We start from the raw sequence: 14,833 nt of genomic DNA, 5'->3' as shown, positions 1-14,833 counted from the left end.
ACAGAAAGAATGGAGGTATATATAGACTAACAAAGACCTGTGTTTAATACTGTTTATTAAGATAAAGCAAAAATTTCAGACAAAAAAAATAAAAAGAGACAGACTTTTCTCTGCCCAGAAGAAAAAGCTTTTTAAAAAAGATTTCATGTGGAACTATAGAGAAAAGAGATACAGATATTCAGCTTTGGGGCCTGTGTACTGGGAATATTTCAGCAACAGTTTCTGACCCTCTTCATGCTTAGTAGCCTCAAACAGCTTCACTCTTTCGGTGCTGGCCCTACTTCCTCTGAGCATGATTCTGTTCTCCAAGGCTCATGCGGCATCTTGCAGCGTCCCCTTCTCTAGTTCCATGCATCTGATATATACCTCATGATCATCTGAGCTCCTCTTCAAGTATGACTCCTGTGTAGACTCACTAGAACTGACCTCAGTGGCCGTCTGTAGCCTCTACAACTGCCAGCTTCACACTTTACTACAAATCCTTAGCTGGGCTGCTATGAAAGAGAATGGACCCTTGGACCCCCCAGCTGATAGAGTCTTCCTAGTTTTGCTCCTTTGGGGGAACAGATCTGAAGCCTGCCACCACCCAGGCAGGATGTGGGAAATCAGGGTTGTCCTGGCAAACCAATGTAGCATTGTGAAGCTAAGCCTTTACTTTTCAATAATTCTTCCTGGTACTGGGATCAGTGTGTTGATAAATGTTTACCAACTGGCTCTGTGGGGGAAAAAATACATGCGGAATACTTTTAAGTTTAATCAACTTTATTAACATTTTAACTATCACTCTCTTAAGCTTGGACAATCAATAAAATAATAAATCAAGCTTTGATTTGTAGATTTGCTTACAAGAACCATTTCAAGTTTACTCCAGGACATTAGTGTGCTAGCAGTGTTCCTAGACTAGTTGGCAGCCGTGTCTGCCAAGGATAGACTGGATGAGGTGAGGTAAACATATTCATGGCTTTGTAAAGAGTCCAAACAGAAAAGCTGCACCTTATGTAAGGAAGAACATCTCAAGGATTCCAGCAAAAGTACTTCCGGGAGCTGTGAAATCCCTCTTTGCTAATTTATTCTCTGAGCTTAAACCCACTTTTCCTGGAACTCTGTATTTATTGGTGGGGAAATGGGTTATATCAACTCTACCACCACAGTAAATACCCATTTCTAAAAGCAAATTAACTCTAGCTAATTTATATCAACAGATAACTATGGAAGAGAAGAACTTTAGTAGGGGACCATAAACTATACTTTTAGAGGCTTCCTTTGCTCCAGCAGAGTCTTAAAGGGCTAATACATACACAGCTACAACAGATATTGAAAAGGGCAACAGATTTGGTGACATGAAACCAGGATTCAAGTCTTGGCTCTGATGATTACTAGCCTTGTGACTGTAGGAAAGTCATTTAACATCCCTGAGGCTATTTCCTCCTCTGTAAGATGGTGTGAGAAGTGTTGTTATATACAGGATAGAGGGCCAGCCTTGGAGTCAGAAGAACTGCATTCAAGTCCTGCTTCTGACACATATTACCTAAATACCATGGGCAAATCCCTCATCTTTTGAGTGAATCCCTTTAACACCTTGTAAAGGAAGAGAGACTTTGAGTATCTCAGTTATATATGATGAATCCAGGATACTAGCTGAGCAGTCAGCAGAGACAATGAATTTGCTCCAAGGGCCCATAATGTCTTCTCCCCACAAACTCATATACATGGACTAATAGGAAAGACTTTGAGTTTTGAAAACGGAGAAGCCCAAAACCCCATAGCTGTTTGATGGTTATTGAGCAAATGACCATTTCCTAGTTAAGGCCTAGACTGAAAAGATGACTATTTAGGAAATGTATTGGAAAGCCACCATAAGTTAATTGACAGCAAAGGCCTTCAGACATATGGACAGCTAATCTTCCTACTATATTATCTGTCTAAAAGTGGAAACATTCAAAATTGCTTTGTATCTAATTTGCTAAACCTATAATTTCAATATATCAATAGCTACTATAGCACCAATGTTTCTTATGTTGAATGAGTTTGGGTTTTTTCCATTTACCAGCTCTATAAACAACCTTGTAAGATGCACAGTGTTCTTGAGAGATCACAGATAAGATTTTTGAAAAGTTTCCTTTTGATTGTTAAAACCATTTAATTTTCCCTGGAAAAATTCAAGGATAGAATTTCAACCGATTAGTTTTCACACTATCTGTAGCTAAACCACTGACACAAAGGAAACATATCAGTTTTTTTTTCTCCATCAATAATAGTACTTGTGGATCCTAAAGCTAAAAATAATGGGTCATGGTTTCTGGATTTGGTATCATTTGTTTCTGTCTCTCTTGCCTTGCTTACATTGGTTTTAGCTGTTTCAATGGATATTTTTCTTCAAACTGGCTATGCATTTAACTATCACAAAGTTATCAAGATATCATGAAACTCACTTTTAAAAACATGAGACAAGAAAAAAATTTAGATAAATTTAAGTATTGAAAAGTTCAAATAATTATAACCATTTTCAAACTGTTTCAATTATTTAAAAGTTACAGGGTGTTGTTTTTTAAAAATACAGTGCATTATATTGTACCTGCAACATGACTGATGTTGAAAGTACAGCATATATTACAGCACTTTTAATTGCCATGCAAAGATGGTTGAATTTTGAGTTTACACAATTCACATTCAAATTTTTTAAAAGAAGCATAACAACTTATCTGTGTTGCAAGCCTATGCTCATCTCCACTGTGATTCAACCTGAACTGTGCCAACTGAAATTTTGCCTCATTTGCACATACTGTATTAAATAATTGCTATCCTACCTTCACTGTCAGTTGGAACAAATTTACCATGCTGTTTTTGCTTTTGTTGACTTTGGTTTGAATTCTATTTTCACTGAAAAAATGTGTATATTTATGCAGGCATTTTCCTCAAAAATATCCAATTATATTGGCCATTGCTTCACGTACATTGCAACCTCCCACCCCCAAATTCTTAGGAAGTTATGCTCCATAGCTGAAAAAACTTCTTTACAGTTCTTTTTAATACTGACAAGGTCATATAATATAAATGTGAGTGGTTTTTAATTATTTCCTAATAATTACTCTAAGAAACATTGACAACGAAAACAAAACCAGTGAACACAAACTATTTTTTTTTCTTCCTGGAAGAAAAAACTGTTTAGTCGAGTTACAGCTCCCAGATCCCAAATTGAATTCTAGTGTAAAGAAATAACAAAGTTTTTTTCTGGCAACAAAAAAAAAAAGGAAAGAAAAGAAAAGGAAAAAGATACCCCCCCCAAATATTAGGATTTTGTTGCTGAAATATATGCATACATAATAAATGCAGGAACTGGTCTAGTAGGATGGAGAACAGTGACTTTGGCTTCTTGGTTTATCTTTTATTCTGGCTTAAATTCATTTTCATAGTAAGCCCCCCAAAAATCTTTGGAATATCGAGCTAAAAGTTGGATAATTATCTGTAATAGAAGGCTTTGATCTCTGTCCCAAAAGACATCCTGTTCAAAAAGAAAAGAAGAAAAGATTATCTTAGCTTGTCATCTTGGGGAGAGTTTCTAGCAATAATAACAATAACAACAATAAAAATTTAAAACATTTATATATAACACTTTAGAGTTTGTAAAGCAGACTACAGCTAAGATGGTTGGCATAGCCCTAACAAGATGAATTCAGAAGTTGGTAGCAGGTAGTCCCATAGTAGCTAAATATCCAGTTATCACCATAACATCAGTAAAATATTGAACCTTGATGAAACTATGCTAGGGTGATAATCAGAGCAGTACAATGATACTGCTAGAAGACATTAATAGGCCAGTACCATGAGAGGCATGGGTTACCTCTCCATGCCTACACCCTGGCCACATGTGCTCTCTGCATGTATGCTCATTGTTCAAAAACCCTAAGAATATCCATTCTCCCAACTATGTATTTGTGGATGATGGATGGAAGGTTCTACTGTGACTTTTCTTATGATATTATTTCATTAAATGCCTTTGCTTTAAACTAATTGTATCCTCTAATCAACTAGAAATAAAGTGAACATATCATTGGGGTCTCATGGGCTATGGATTTGAATGGATGAGTTGTATGTAGTATTGAGAACCTGGGGGTCCATGTGTTAGGAGTACTGCAGAAAAGGACTTTAGCAGTCATTAGGTCTACCCCACAGCCAACAAAGAATTCCAGCTACAATTTATCTGACAACTTTTAATTGAAGATTTCCGCTGAAGGGAAATATGCTATCTTCCAGGGTTGGCAGTTTTATTTTTAAATCTCTCTAATTGTTAGGAAGTGTTTTTTTTTTCATAAATCTTAGACTATGAGAGCTGGAACAAGCCTAAGAAATCATGTAATCCAAATCTTTCATTTTATAAGCAAGGAAATTAAGGCCCAAAAAGGAGAAGAGCTTTGCCCAAGATCATGCAACATTTGGTGGTGAATTTCCTCTTTCAGTGGACCTGAGAGATAGGAGTCTACGAAATGTGGCCTCAGATAGAAGGGATGAAAAGGGAGCTCATTCGATAATTTTAATCAGGAAAACCCTAACCAAAATGAGAATGAACTTCGAGCATGTGGGTTTCATCTGGAAAAAACAAGTCTATTTATAACTTCAGAGTAGCAATTACACACTTAAGTCATGTGCAAATTAGACTTCCATGCACATTAGTGTAATCAGAGAGGCCAAGGGCTCAACTGAAAAATGAAAAAATGTTAATGGCCTAAATAGAAAGCCAGAACACACCATAATCTAGTGGCCAGGAAACAGATAGGATTTCACTTTGTTTCCCATTACATCACATCACTGGTCCCATTGTTAAGAGGAGCATAATCAGGAGCGTATTTACATCTATGTAAGCTCGTAGTGTCTGGGAACCACCACCACCACCCATCAATAGTAGCTGTCATTTATAAAGAACTTTAGGGATAGCAAAGAGCTTTACATACATTATCTTTTTATATATACATATATACATATACACATACACATGTACACATATATGCATATATATGTAACATTTTCTGAGTGTTTACCACTGAAAAAAACCCCAACAACATTGATATACAAGTGGAAAATAGGTTAGTTACAGTCATTCCTTCATTCATAAGAACAACAACTCTCCTCCACTTTACAGGAGCCAAGAAATGGAAGCCCAGAAAGGTCAAGTAACTTCCCCAAAATTGCAATCAAAAGCAGGTCCTCAGACTTCAGATCCTATTATAAGCTATGTAAGTTAAAAGACTACAAGGCACTATCCTTTGTGAGCAGTCCCAGAGAAAGCAATATAGCCCGGAGCCCTTCATTAAAAACAAAATAAAAAAGAAGCAATGACAAAACCCTAGCCTATATTCAAGGCATATTTTAGTTAAGCATCCACTCATAATCCCAGATCATGAGCACCCACCGATATTTCTTTTCCCAGAACAATGAGAGGATATCAAGTTCAAAGCAAATGACATTTAATTAAGCAGCAGAGCATAGTAAATGACAAGACAAATTCCTCCTACACACATGAGGGATGCTCTTCTACATATTCCCATGCTACTGGAGGGAGAGAGAATATGTGTGGCAGGGAACATGCATAGAGAGCAATGATAGCCTAGGCCACTCACGCTCAGGATCACAGAGTTAGAGCTGGAAGGGTCCAAAGATGTCAAGTCCAACCCCTTTATTTTACAGATGAGGAAACTGAGGTCTAGAGAGTCTAAGTAACTTGCGCACCCAGAACAAACAAAGGTCTGACATAGACTAGGAAACTAAACCTTCCTGTTTCCAAGTCTAGCACTCTATCTACCATACCACACTGTCACTATATTTCTTTTATGCTTCTGGAGCTGTGCTTCAGCTAGATCTTCTCTTTATCTAACCGGCTACTTTCCTTATGAAGATCTACTGATGTCAGCTGGTCAAGTAATATCTCTCTTGACATCTTCTGGTCCTCTGTGACTGTGTTCTTCAAGTTCTTTGCTGCCCTCTGCTTCCATCTGCTGGGTCTTCAGGTATTACATAACCTTGTCCCGGCTGGTGTAGTGATCTATCAGTTCTTTTATCTCAAAGCCCTCTTCAAAGACAGGCCAAGGCTGATCAGATAAGCCTTTAGGCATTAAGGCTGTCTTTTAAAATCCTTTGCTCCTGGGCAAGTCACCTAACCCCAACTGCCTCCAAAAATAACAAAATAAAATACTTTGTTGTCCTTCACCCCCAACCCCAACTATCCTCCTCTACTAACTGCTCTGGGTTAAAAAAAACATTCCTTTGAAGACATATATGAGTTGATACAGAGTAAAATAATTATAACCAGGAAAGAAATATACATGACTACAACAATTTAAGTACTTTTTTAAAAAATGAAAATGCATACTGTGTAATAATCAAGCCTGGCCCAGATCAGAGTGAGAGAAAATGCGTCTTTCTGTCTGCAAGATTGGGGAAATAGTGCAGAAACTTCCAGAAAAGATTGATATATTGGTTGATTTTTCTGAACTGTTCCCCCTCACCCCTTTCTTTATTATTCTTTTTTACTAGGCATGATTCCCCGTATGTTGGGGGGGAGAGTTTGAGAGAGCGGAGCATATTTGAAAATGAACGTGATGAAAAAACACACGATATGAGTACTTTTCAAAATTTCCTTTCAAGTCTTTTCTATTGTCCTCATGCCAATTGTGGTCCATGCAAGTCACACTCCATGCACAAAATGAAAGTTGTTTCGCGGAGCTATCAGACTTTGTACTATTTCCTTGCCAGAAACAAAGTTGTTACCCTACCTACATTAATAAAGGAAGAAAACAATAATAACCACTAACTCATGAGAGTTAAAAAAAAAAAGCAATCAATCAATCTCTAAATAGTTATTAAGCACTGACTATGCATCAGGCACTGGGCTAAGCACCAGGATACAAGAAGAGGCAGAAGATAGTTCCTGCCCTCCAGCGGCTTATAATCTACCACTGCTATTGAGGTCTTAGGTTCAAAACAGATTAATGCCTCATAAAAGATTCTCCTCTCTCCCCTGAGAAATGCCCCCTGGAAGGATAGTTACAGAACCCACCCTAAATATAGAATCATTTTATCTTTTTTCTTTGTGATTGCCCCCAAAACATTCCTCTACTTTCCTCCTGTGTGTCTACTCTTCCCTATCTGTCTGCCTCCCTCACCTTAAATTGCTACCATTAGTCTTCCTCTTGGACAGATAACAAAAATCTACCATTGTCTTCATTATTTGAACACACACATCACTTTATGAGGGTATGGGGAAGCATCAGATAGACTACAAAAGATTTTTAGGTCTGATTCTGTAGCCAATTATCTGTGTGACCTTGGGTGAGTTACTTTGTTTCTCTGACCCTCAGTTTCCTCATCTGATAACCGAGGATTGGACCAAATGGTCTTTAAAGATAATTTAATTCAACGCATTTGTTACTCACTTGTGCTATGTGAGATGAAAAGATGAAAAATTACACACTCCTTGGCCTTGAGGGAGTTTCCATTCTGTTAGAGGGGACTACATGTACAAAGATTCTAACACAAGTTAGGATGAATACTAGTTTTGCCGTAACCATTCTTATAGATCTTTGGGTATGATTTGCTATTAATATTTTATTTTTTCTAATTACATATAAAACAGTTTTTTACATTTTTAAATTTTGAGTTCCAAATTCTCTTCCCTCCTTTCCCCTCTCATTGAGAAGCCAAGCAATTTTATATAGATTCTACATGTCCAGTCATGCAAAATATATTTTCATATTAGTCATGTTGTAAAAGAAAACACAGACCAAAAACAAACAAGAAAAAGAAAGAAAAAAAATTTAAAGTATGCTTCCATCTTCATTCAGGCTCCATCAGTTTTTTCTCTGGAGGTGAATAACATTATTCATCGTAAGTCCATGGGAGTTGTCTTAGATCATTGTACTGCTGAGAATAGCTAAGTCTTTTACAATTGATCATTGTACAATGTTGCTATTACTGTGTACAATGTTCTTCTGATTCTGCTTACTTCACTTTTCATCAGTTCATGTAAGTCTTTCCAGGTTTTTCTGAAGTCCACCTGCTCATCATTTCTTATAGTATAATAGCATTCCATCACAATCATATACCACAACTTATTCATCCATTCCGCAATTGATGAGCATCCACTTAAGTTCCAATTCTTTGCCACCACAAAATAACTGCTATAAATATTTTTGTACAAAGGGGTTGGTCAAGTAATATCTCTCTTGACATCTTCTGGGCCTCTTTTTTTTTTTTCCAATTTCTTTGAAATACAGACCTAGTAGTGGCATTGCAAAGCTTTTAGCCATTTGGACAAAGTTCCCAATTGCTCTCCAGAATGGTTGGATCAGTTCACAACTCTACTAATAGTGTATTATTGTCCTAATTTTCCCACATTCCCTCCAACATCAGTCATTTTCCTTTTCTGTCAAATTAGCCAAGCTGACAGGTGTAAGGCAGTACTCCAGAGTTATTTTCATTTGCATTTCTCTAATCAATAGTGATAGTGATTTAGAGCATTTTTTATGACTATAGATAGTTTTGATTTCTTTATCTGAAAACTGCCTATTCATATATATCCTTTGACCATTTTTTTAATTGGAGAGTGACTTGTACTCGTATAAATTTGACTCATTTCTCTATGATGGGGCCTTTATCAGAGAAACTTGCAGTAAAATGTTCTGCTTTCCTTCTAATCTTGGCTGCATTGGTTTTGTTTGTGCAAAACCTTTTAAATTTAGTGTAAAAAAATTATTCATTTTTTAACCTGTATTGCTCACTATATCTTGTCTGGTCATAAATTCTTCCCTTATCTCTAGAACTGACAGACAAGCTATTCCATGCTCCCTAATTTGCTTATGGTATCTCCCTTAATATCTAAATCATGTAATCCACCAGGCTTGTGCTTTTTGGGTGAATCCATACCATTCATATTCATGGTTATGATTAATAACTGCATTTTCTCTCCATCCTACTTCCACCTCTCCTCAATTTATGCTTCCCTCTCTCTCCTTTCACCTTGTCCCTCCTCAAAAGTGTTTTGCTTCTGATCACCACCTCCCTCAAATTGCCCTCCCATTAGCCCTCCCTTCTCTTGTCTCCCTTCCCTCCCGCTTCCCTGTAGGGTAATATAGATTCCTATCCACTGAGCGTGTATGTTATTCTCTCTCTGGGCCAACTCTGATGAAAATAAGGTTCAATGTTGTCCACACACACCCCATCTTCTCCACTGTAAAAGCTCTTTCATGCCTCTTTTAGTGAGGTAATTTGCCCCCATTTTCCTCTCCCTTCCTTCTTTTCCCCTTTATCACCCCTAGTTTTATTTTTTTTATATCATCTCATCATAGTCAACTCACACCCATTATGTATATTCCTTCTAACTGCCCTAATAATGAAAAAATTCTTAGAAGTTACAAATATCACCTTCCCACATAGGAATGTAAATGGCTTAACCTTATTGAATTCCTTATGATTTCTCTTTCTTGTTTATCTTTTTATGCTTTTCTCTCTCTCTCTCTCTCTCTCTCTCTCTCTCTCTCTCTCTCTCTCTCTCTTTTTTTTGTTTTTTAGTGAGGCAATTAGGGTTAAGTGACTCACCCAGGGTCATACAGCTAGTAAGTGTCAAGTGTTTGGTCTGAGGCCAGATTTGAACTAAGGTCCTCCTGACTTCAGGGCCAGTGCTTTATCCACTGCACCACTTAGCTGCCCCCTTCTTATGCTTCTCTTGAGTCTTGTATATGAAAGTCAAATTTTCTATTCAGCTTTGGTCTTTTCATCAGGAATGCTTGAAAGTCCTACATTTCACTGAATATCCATTTTTTCCCTGAAGGATTGTTCTCAGTTTTGCTGGATAGGTGATTTTTTTTTGTAATCCTAGCTCCTTTGCCCTCTGGAAAATCATATTCCAAGCCCTCCAATTCTTTAATGTAAAAGCTGCTAAATCTTGTGCTATCTTGACTGTAGCTCCATGATACTTGAATTGTTTCTTTCTGGCTGTTTGCAACACTTTCTCCTTGACCTGGGAACTCTGGAATCTGGCTATAATATTCCTAGGAGTTTTCATTTTGGGGTCTCTTTCAGGGCATAGTTGGTGGATTCTTTCAATGTCTATTTTACCCTCTGGTTTTAGAATATCAGGGCAATTTTCTTTGATAATTTTTTTTGTGAAGTAATTGGTGTTAAGTGACTTGCTCAATGTCACACAGCTAGTAAGTGTCAAGTGTCTGATTTGAACTCACATCCTCCTGACTCCAAGGCCAGAGCTCTATCCACTGCACCACCTAGCTGCCCCTTGATAAGTTCTTTGGGGTTTTTTTCCTTTTTTTTTTAGGCAATTGGGGTTAAGTGACTTGCCCAGAGTCACACAGCTAGTTAAGTGTCCAGTGTTTGGTCTGAGGCCAGATTTGAACTCAGGTCCTCCTGACTTCAGGGCCGGTGTTCTATCCGCTGAGCCACCCAGCTTCCCCTCCCCTTGATAATTTCTTGAAAGACAATGTCTATGTTCTTTTTTTTTTTTATCTTGGCTTTCAGGTAGTCCACTAATTCTTAAATTTTCTCTCCTTGATCTGTTTTCCAGCAATTGTTTCTCCAATGAAATTTTTCACATTTTCTTCTATTTTTTTTTCATTCTTTTGACTTTGTTTTATTGTTTCTTGATGTCTCAAGGAGTCATTAACTTCCAGTTTCCCAATTCCAGGGTGTTCTTTTCATCAGTGAATTTTTGTGCCTCTTTTACCATTAGGCCTATTCTGTTTTTTAAGGTGTTATTTCCTTCTGTATTTTTTTTTGGTGCCTCCTATATAAGGCATGATTTTCATGATTTTCTTGCATCATTCTCATTTCTTCCTCCAATTTTCCCTCTACCTCTCTTATTTGAGTTTTAAAATCCTTTCTGAGCTCTCCCAGGAATTCTTTTTGGGAGCCTGAGACCAATTCACATTTCTCTTTGAGGTTTTGCATGTAGCTGTTTTGACGCTGCTGTCTTCTTCTGAGTTTGTATTTTGATCTTCCTTGTGATCATAGTAACTTTCTGTGGTCAGATTTTTGTTGTTGTTGTTTGTGCATTTTCTCAGTCTATTTCTTGCCTTTTAACTTCATGTTAAAGTTGGGCTCTGCTCCTCAGATGGAGGGAGGGGATACTGTCTTAAGCTTCAGGTTTTTTATACTGCTTTTTTCGGAGATAGTTCTGAAGGTCTAAATGTTTTCAGTTCTTCCAAGGTGGTATGATCTCAGGAGAAGTGTGGTCACTGCCCTCCTGGCCTGTGATCTGGTCTATGAGTGACCACATGCACTCTTTTCTACCCTGGAACTGTTTCAGGGTCTTTGCTCCCGCTAATGTTCTTTGTCATCCTGAGATTGTGCTCTGGAACTGAGTAAGGGCAATGCAACAGAGTCCCCTTTAACCTCCTCCTGACCAGTTGTCTGACCCCTTTACCGTCTGTGGGCTGAGAGTCCTGGAAGCCATTGCTGCAGATTCAGTTGCCCTCAAGGCCTGCTGCTGTCTTCTTGTTGAGTTGCAGCCTGTGCTGGTGCGGTCAACCCTGGACTGTGCTCCACTCTCACCCCAGTGACACAGACCTTCTCAGCCAACCTTCTAGGGCTGGAAAATTGTTTCATCCCATCCTTTTGTTGGTTCTGCTGCTTCAGAATTTATTTTGAGGTATTATTTTAATATTGTTTGGAGGGGAATTTGGGAGAGCTCAGGGGACTCACTGACTTTACTTTGCCCTCTTGGTTCCACCCTCTTGGGTATGGTTTATAAAGCATTTTCAGTAACTATTTTTATGCCTATTTTATGACAAAATAATTAATAAAATTTAAATAATTTGCCCAGTCACACAGCTAAAAAGTATCAAAACTGAGATTGGAATCCATGTCTTTCCTGAGTTTAAATTCCAAGGCTAGGAAGTACCAAACAAGAGTTACATGAGAGATTTGAGAAGACAAATCATTTCAAATTTGGGGCAGGAAAGATGGTGAGAAAGTCAGAAAAGATTTAATGTAGGAGGTTTTATTCGTACTAGCCTTGAAGGAAGGAAGCATTCACAGGGTATGTTATAATTATTTCCTGTTTGATAACCATGTGGTGAAGAAAAGCTTTTAATTAGCTATTAAGCCAGAATTAAATGTGCATACAAAAAGCTCCAACAAAGGAATCTGACCTCTCTTTCCCTCTTGTTGGCCATGAGGTGTAATGATGGCTCCCTTACTCCTTCCATGCTGGCCTGTGAGCACACAGTCATCTAGACAACCTTATGTTTGGGATGGGCCTGCCTTTTGTTTGTCTTCTTTCTTTTGGTACAAGACCTTGTGAGATCTTGAAAAATTAGAGAACTACTAGAAATCTAATGGCCAAGTCTGAGAAGGAGCCAATCCTGAGGGATGACTTGTTTGATGCAGTTCAGCAGCCAGCAGCAGAGACAATAGGTCTTGAAAGTAAGGTCATGAATTGCAAGCAATTCATCTATCTGTTAAGCTTTAAGAAACAGAACTAAGCCTACAGGGTCATAAAGCTATGCGTACTCTTTGTCCCAGCAATACCACTACGAGGTCTGTGTCTCAAAGAGATGAAAGAAAAAGGGAAAGGACCTCTATATGTACAAAAATATTTACAGCAGTTCTTTTTGTCGTGGCAAAGAATTAAAAATCAAGGGGATGCTGAACAATTGGAGAATGGCTGAACAAATTGTGGCATACGATTGTGATGGAATATTATTGTGCTGTAAGAGATCAGGAGGTGAATGGTTTCAGAAAAACATGGCAAGACCTAGATGAACTGATGCAAAGTGAAGTGAGAAGAACCAGGAGATTACTGGGCACAGTAATGTTGTAATGATGAGAACTATGAAAGACTTGACAGTTCTGATCAGTACAATGATCCAAGAACAATCCAAAGAACTCATGATGACAAATGCTGTCCACTTCCAGAGAGAACTGATGATCTCTGAATGCAAATTAAAGTATAATTTTTCTCACTTTCTTTATTTTTCTTGCCTTTTTAAAAAAATATGGCTAATATAGAAATATGTTTTGAATGATCCCACATGTATAATTGACATCATTTGCTTGCATAGCTTTATAACCCTGTAGGCTTAGTTCCAAATTATTCTCTGAGTGTGTATATGCGTGTGTGTATGTGTATATATGTGTGTAGTGTGTGTGTGTGTGTGTGTGTGTGTGTATTCTTTCTTCTTTGAACCAATTCTGATGACAGTGCGGTTTAAGCATTGCCCATCCTACCCCCATTTTCCCCTTCTTTATAAAAGCTCTTCCTTGCTTACATGAGATAATTTACCCCATTCTACCTTACTCCTCCCCTTTTTCCCCAGTGCATCCCTCTTTCTCCCCCCTTCATTTATTTGGAGATCACTCCAATGTAATTGACTCACATTCATGCCTTCTTTCTATGAATATGCCTTCTAACTACCCTAATAATGATAAAGATCTTAGGAGTTACATGTATCATCTTCTCATATAGGAATGTAAGCAGTTTAACTTTATTGAGACCTTTATGATTATTCTTTCATGTTTACCTTTTTACACTTCTCTTGAGTCTTGTGTTTGAATGTCAGATTTTCTATTCAGCTCTGGTCTTTTCATCAGGAATGCTTGAAGTCCTATATTTCATTAAACATCCATTTCCCCCTGAAAGATTATACTCAGTTTTGCTGGGTAGATAGTTCTTGGCTATAATCCTAGCTCCTTTGCCCTGTGGAATCTCATATCCCAAGCTCTCTGCTTAACATGGAAGCCACTAAGTCTTGTGAGAATCTGACTGTGGTTCTATATTTGAATTGTATTTTTTTTTAATCTGGCTGTTGAAGAATTTTCTCTTTGATCTGGGAGCTTTGAAATTTGGCTATGATATTCCTGGGAGTTTTCATTTTGAGATGTCTTTCAGGAGGTGAGCAGTGGATTCTCTCAATTTCTACTTTACCGTCTGGATCTAAGATATCAGGGGAGTTTTCTTGGAGAATTTCTGGAAATATGATGTCAAGACTCTTTCTTTGATCATGGCTTTCAGATAGTCCAATAATTATTTCCCTCCTTTTTTATTTAATATAAATTTACCTCAACTACATGTAAAAACAATTTTTAACATTCTTTTTTTTTTTACTGGAAAACATTTTATTGTAGATGGAGTAGGACAGCGGGACACAGTTTAGATGATTCCAATTTTGTTGGCAACATCTAAAGCATCATAGTCTGGAGCAAGTCGAACATAGGCCTTCTTCTCTCCATCAGGCCAGATCAGTGTGTTGACCTTGGCCACATCAATGTCATAGAGCTTCTTGATGGCCTGCTTGATCTGATGCTTGTTGGCCTTGATGTCCACAATGAAGACCAGTGAGTTGTTGTCCTCAATCTTCTTCATAGCAAAATCAGTGGTTAAGGGAAACTTAATGATGGCATAGTGGTCAAGCTTGTTTCTCCAAGGGGCACTTTTCCTGGGGTATTTGGGCTGCCGTGGAAGTCTTAGCATCTTGGGTCACCAGAATGTGGGAGACATTCGGATCTTCATCTTTTTGTGGCTGTGAACACCCTTCAGCACTGCCTTCTTAGTCTTTAAGACCTTGGACTTAGCTTCTGTCTTGGGGGGGACAATCGCTTCAGCGCCATCTTGGGGGAAAGGCAACATTCATTTCTTTAAAAGTTGAGTTCCAAATTCTCTTTCTCTCTTTCTCCCTCCCCTGTTTCCTCATTGAGAAGGCAAGCAATTTAATATAGGTTATACATGTACAGTCATGTAAAACATATTTCCATATTAGGCATGTTATGAAAGAAAACACAGAACAAAACAACAAAACAACTCCCTCAAACACTAGAAAAATAAAGAAAGTTA

At 37.9% G+C, this 14,833-nt stretch overlaps 1 pseudogene; it reads right to left on the bottom strand.

Moving 5' to 3' along the window:
* Positions 1–14,110: 14,110 nt before the first annotated feature.
* LOC110195273 (large ribosomal subunit protein uL23 pseudogene) lies at positions 14,111–14,473 on the bottom strand (annotated as a pseudogene).
* Positions 14,474–14,833: the final 360 nt, after the last annotated feature.

This window comes from Phascolarctos cinereus, unplaced genomic scaffold (assembly GCF_003287225.1).
Source record: "Phascolarctos cinereus isolate Bilbo 61053 unplaced genomic scaffold, phaCin_HiC Scaffold_4;HRSCAF=312, whole genome shotgun sequence".
NCBI lineage: Eukaryota > Metazoa > Chordata > Mammalia > Diprotodontia > Phascolarctidae > Phascolarctos > Phascolarctos cinereus.
Note: the sequence above shows the minus strand (reverse complement) of the source record. Positions and strands in the feature narration are given on the sequence as shown.